The sequence below is a fragment of the Hirundo rustica genome, chromosome 26 (assembly GCF_015227805.2).
Source record: "Hirundo rustica isolate bHirRus1 chromosome 26, bHirRus1.pri.v3, whole genome shotgun sequence".
NCBI lineage: Eukaryota > Metazoa > Chordata > Aves > Passeriformes > Hirundinidae > Hirundo > Hirundo rustica.
In genome coordinates, this window is record NC_053475.1 from 1,310,525 (window position 1) to 1,316,524 (window position 6,000).

The 6,000-nt window shown below is 55.3% G+C and overlaps 1 protein-coding gene across 1 annotated transcript in view; it reads right to left on the reverse strand.

Moving 5' to 3' along the window:
• The window catches only part of PTPRS (protein tyrosine phosphatase receptor type S), a 148,147-nt gene extending 145,419 nt beyond the window's left edge, over positions 1–2,728 (reverse strand). Inside the window, 1 exon segment of the mRNA XM_058423591.1 lies at positions 2,666–2,728. The gene's annotated coding sequence lies outside the window, so the exon portion shown is untranslated.
• Positions 2,729–6,000: the final 3,272 nt, after the last annotated feature.

Below are 6,000 nucleotides of genomic sequence, written 5' to 3' on the forward strand. Positions count from 1 at the left end.
GGCTGGGTCTCAGCTGTCTCTCCACCCTCATTCCCACCTCCATTCCCAAGGCAGCAGCAGAATTGAGAGTCCAGCCGGAATCCACGCTCCTGGAGAGAGAGCAAAGGCGTATTTTCCTTCTGCTGCTTAGGGGAGATGTCACAGACACACCGGTTACTCGGCAGCACCCAGAAGAAGGCAGAGCAAACCCGCTGCCCTCGGGATGAGACGAAAGGGACGCCCCAGGAAGAGGCTTTGTTCACCAAACCTACATTTATCAACCCAGCGGGGAACAGGGGGACAGTGACACGGGGGGCACAAGGGGCTCAACCCTGCCCTGCCAGCGAGGCCAATGCCAAAAGACAACCACAAAAGGACCCGGGGACCTCCTGCCCATCACCCCCAACGGCTCTGCTGCGGGGGACCCCTCTCCCCGCACACCCCTTGGTGGCACAGCTTCAGCTGGAAGCTCCTCTCACATTACTCAAGGTATTTATGACTTTTTTCCCCCCCGTTTGAAATATGGGCTTTTACCACGCACAGGAAGGAGGAGGAGAGTGCCAGCAAACCTGTTAATTTATAAGTCAATCTGGCAGGGAACAATTAACAGCTTCCCCGCTGCTGGGTGTGCAGGGGGGGGATATCTTCCCCCTGGGGAGGGCAGGAGGGTCCCCCCACATCAGCACACGCCCTGCCCTGCTGAACCCACCAGCCTCCGTGCCCAGCAGCCAGGTCCAACCCCACGAGCAGCCCAATCCCCCCCAGGTCACACAAACAGCTCCTCTCGCCAGGCGCAGATACACAACCCCCAAAACACGATTTATAGGGAAAAATGACATAAACCCCTAGAATTTTGTCCTGGCCAAGCTGAGCTGCGATCAGCGCTGACAGATGAGAGACACAGGCAGGAGGGAGGAGGAGTGCTTGGGAAACATCCCCTGCAAATCTCAGGGGGCTTTGCCTGGGGAGGGAACAGGCGACACTCCAGACACGCTCCCCTCACTCCAGGGTGTTCCTGCTCCGAGAAAGGGCTCAAACCCCTCAGTCAAAACTGCTTTTTCCTCCCACCTGCAGGGAAAGCTCCTGTGGGAGCAAAGCCCCGCGGGACTCGGAGAGGGTGAACACCCCAAGAGCAGAGATGTCCCCTGCGCCCAGGGAATCCAGATTCCATCCTGCAGATCCCATGGGTGTCACCTCGACACCCACACTGCCCCCCTTATCCCACATTTGCAGCTTTTGCCTGCCCAGGAGGGACTGGAATGGGATCCTCCTGGGGAAGCACAAACATCATTAATCATTACTCGTATTGAAGGGGGGTGTGTGTGGGGGGGTTCACTCTCGCTGTGACAAATTTTGGCTCGGTGACAGGAGGCTCCAGGGCCAGCTCTTGCCTGCTGGGGGATGATGCCAGGGCTCGAGATTTCAGCTGAAATCCCCGAGGGCAGATGGAAAACACCACCTGCCGTCACCCCCGGGGTGTCCCTCTGTGACTCCGGGGCCGTTCCCAGCCCCAGAGCCCGATTCCCCTTTCAGAAGGGGGAGGTTTGCTGTAGTTCCCCCAGCACAGGGGAGAGGACCCCTCAATATGGGGATCTGGATGGTTTTGGGGAGATCCATGTCCCTTCCTCACTACTGTCACTGAGCCACCCCCCAGCCGGCGACAGCGGGGCCAAACCCACTCGCTGAGGGGCTCAGGGGTGGTGGGAGGACAAGGCACCCCCAGTATCTGGGGCGGGGAGGGAGCAGGCGGTATCCCGGGGGGACACAGCCGCGTCCCGGGGATGCTGGATCCGCACGGAGGAACGCTCCGATGGCTCCTCCGACACCCGCATCCCGGCGATGCCGCTCCGGGAGCGGCACCGGCTCCGCCACTGGAGCATCCCAACGTTCCCGGAGCCGAGAAGCCACGGACGATGCCACCGAGCGGCACCCGGCACGGGCGGTCCCACGCTGCTGCTCGTCGGGAGAACAGCCCCGAGCTCGGAGCGATGCCGGAGCCCGCACGGAGCCGCACCCCGCATCCCGCATCCCGCACCCGCTGGGACCGCGCTCAGGAGGCGCCGGAGGGACGGGGTGGGGACGCGGCGGCAGCGAGAAAAGAGCACGGCGGGGAGCCGGGGGTCCTAAAGCGGCGGGGAAGGCACCGGCAGCGGGGTGTGCGATGGAGCCGGGCGCGGACGCATCCCGGTGCGGCGGGGAACGGAGCGGGGCGTGGAGCGGGCTCTGCCCCAGGACCCCCCGGCCAAGCTGCGCCCCCCCAGGGCTCCAGCTCACCCCGGAGCCCCCGCCCGGTCCCGGGGCCGCCGCCCCGGCGTTTCCCCGCATCCCCCCGCCGCACATGCCCGCGGTCCGGCGCGCCCCCTCCCCGCATCTCCGCTATAACGCGGCCCCTTCCCCTCCACACCCCTCCCATGCGTCCCCCCATAACACGCCCCCCATTCTCCGGTGCCACCCACCCGCGACCCCCCCCCCACACCCTCCTCCCCACGGCCAGCGCTCGCATCCCCCGCAGCGAGACCCCCGCCCGCCGCCCGCTACATCGCCATCCCTCACCCCCGCGCCCCTCTCCCAGCATCGCGACCCACCCCACCCCACCCCACCCCAGAAACCCCGCCGCTCAGCGCGGCGCTCCGGGCCACCCCCGCGCGTTCACGGCGGCCCCGCTAAGGAACGCTCCGCCGGGTACCTGCCGGCGCGGCCGCCCGCTGCCATGCTGCCGGCGGAGGGGCGGCGAGGGGCCGCGCTGCCCGCCCGCCCGCCCCGCTGTCCGTGCGCCTCCGCCCGGGGCTGCGCTGGGGCCGCGCCGGGAGCGGGGACACTGCGGCGCGCGCCCGCCGCCCGCCGCTCCGCGCGGGTGATGTCATTCCCCGGGCCGCCGCCGCGTGACGTCACCGCGGGGCGGGACGCCCCGGACACGCCCCTCCCCGCGCCGCCGGGGGAGGGAGGGTGGTCGTCGTGACGTCACCGCGGGGCGCGGCCGGGGCGTGGCCGCGCCTTAAAGGCCCCGCGCACGTGGGAGAGGAGGTGCGAGGGCCGGGCGGGATCGAAGGATCCCTCCGGCGCTTCTCGAGGAGTTTTGTTATGGATGGATTGGGACGGCAGCTCCAAAGTGATTTGTGCCTTTATTAAAACAAAAATAAACAGCTTTTATTAAAGGAACAGCCTGGGAGGAGGCGCCGGGCGCACACCGCTGCTGCTCCCGCGATGATTCGGGGGAAGAGGGAATCGATTCTGTCTCTGTATGGTGGATCTGGGTCTTCTTGCCTCACGAGAGTCTCCAGAAGAACACTTGCTGCCTCTTTGTCTATGTCTATATCTATGTGTATATCTGTGTCTATATCTATGTCTATGTCTATATCTCTGTCTATATCTATGTCTATGTCTTTGTCTATATCTCTGTCTATATCTGTGTCTATATCTGTCTATATCTCTGTCTATATCTCTGTCTATATCTCTGTCTATTTCTCTGTCTATATCTCTGTCTATATCTGTCTATATCTCTGTCTATTTCTCTGTCTATTTCTCTGTCTATATCTCTGTCTATATCTGTCTATATCTATGTCTATATCTCTGTCTATATCTCTGTCTATATCTCTGTCTATGTCTTTGTCCATGCCGGTTGATTGCTCTGGCTCTTCCCCTTTCCCCATCTTCTCCTACAGACCAGGAATCCATCACTGATTCCTTCCCTTCTCCCATCTTCTACAGACCAGGGATCCATCATTGATTCCTTCCCTTCTCCCATCTTCTACAGACCAGGGATCCATCACTGATTCTTTCCCTTCTCCCATCTTCTCCAGACCATGGATCCATCACTGATTCTCTCACATGTTCTACAGACCAGGGATCCATCACTGATTCTCTCACATGTTCTACAGACCAGGGATCCATCACTGATTCTCTCACATGTTCTACAGACCAGGGATCCATCACTGATTCTCTCACATGTTCTACAGACCAGGGATCCATCACTGATTCTCTCACATGTTCTACAGACCAGGGATCCATCACTGATTCTCTCACATGTTCTACAGACCAGGGATCCATCACTGATTCTCTCACTTGTTCTACAGACCAGGGATCCATCACTGATTCTCTCACATGTTCTCCAGACCATGGATCCATCACTGATTCTCTCACATGTTCTACAGACCAGGGATCCATCACTGATTCTCTCACATGTTCTACAGACCAGGGATCCATCACTGATTCTCTCACATGTTCTACAGACCAGGGATCCATCACTGATTCTCTCACATGTTCTACAGACCATGGATCCATCACTGATTCTCTCCCACATCCAGGAATCCTCTTTCCCCACCAGCCCAGGCCGTGTCCGCAGGGCCCGGTGCAGGCGCTGCGTCACCAGGGCTCCGCATCCTATCTGCTGCATCTGTGTTCTTAATGGATGTATAATATTTTACAGTAATTTCCTCATTTGTCATGCAATCAAATCCTTTGATCAGACACGGGAGAAATGTAAATATCAATTATTAACCAGCCCATTCTGGTCTTGCTTGACTGAATATTTATTTTTTTAATTTTTTTTTTTTTTTTTTTTTGAGGAAGCAATTGATTCATTTGCAATTCAACTCTCCGACTCATTCTTAATTTGGATGCTTGCTTTTCTGCACGGGCTGTATTTTTGAAGGGGGAGATATTTGATCACTGGAGCGATCAATGTTTCCATGTATATTTTATAGTGGAGAGATAGTTGTGTAGAAAAGTGTAAAATAAGCGGGGGGGGGGTGTTTAAATCCTGTGCGTAGAGAGCTGCTACACCATGGCTCAAAATCTCAGTAGCCAAATTTGCTTATCTACTGTCATTTATAGCCCTTCAGAGCGTTGGCATGAAATGGAGAGGTGGCCAGGAAATATCTGACAGAATACTTTTCCATCTGTAAATAGTTCTTTTTTTTTTTTTTTTTTAAATCATTATTTTCTCATGAGAGTGAGGCAATTTGTATAAACACGTTGCCTTAGGCAAAAAAGGCTTTGGAAATGAAAATGATAACAAAAAAAAAAGCAAAAAAGAAAATAAAATTAGATGAAATGTCGTTGTAAGACACGAAAGAAAGATGAGAGACTCCAAGTATTTCAGAAGGCAAAGAGCACAGAAAAGAAAAGTCTTTATTGTCTAATTCTTACCACCTTTTATAAGGTTTTCCCATACAGATCCAACATGATTGGTGAACAGGAACGACACCTCTCTGATCCTGTTGGTTAAACTGGAGAAACAGCAAAACACCACCTGGAGAAGGATTGTTTTGGGAAAGGATGGTTGTTTTGCCAAGATTGTTTTGAGAAGAAGCTTTCTTGAGAAAGCTTGGGAAAAAGTTAGCAGCTGCTAGCAGGCTAAAATCTCTCAGACCCAGAAATACCAGGCCCACAAGGAAAGACGAAATTCAGTTGCTTTCTTTTTGGTTTTCCATTTGGAGATGGTTTTCTGCTCAAAAGTTTGGAGGTTTCTGGTGTCTGTGTAGCCTGAAAAGTCAAGCTGGGGCTGTGACACACATTTGTCCTGGCATTTCAGTATCCCCGCTCTCCTGACATTTCACTGGTGCCAGTTTTGCAGGAGGTAATCCCCATCTTTCCCCCCAAAATCCCAGTTTTGGCCTAGAGCTCAGGAAACCGGGAGCGCTCTCCTCTCAGCCAGGCTGTTTATTTGCTTTCTGGAGTTTTATTGAAGCTCTGAGAGTTGCATTTTGCAAGCTGTCTTCTTCCTGAAAGCGAGCAAGCTGCGCCTCTTCCTTAATCATCTGCTTTTGTTTGCTCGAAGGAAAATACCAAATATCTCATGACTTGCCATAAAGCGGTGAATGACTGCAGGGATGCGCAATTCCTGCCTGGCCTCATGACTAATGGGTGAGTTTTCAGGTGCACGTGGGGCCTGTGGAGATGTGCCCCAAATCCTGCCTGGTTTGGGTTTTGTTTTTTTTTTTTTAATCAATCTGCTAAAGTGGATGACAACATCTTCTCTCAAGCCCAGCAGTGGTTGGTGCAGAGGAGCTTCTGCAGTGC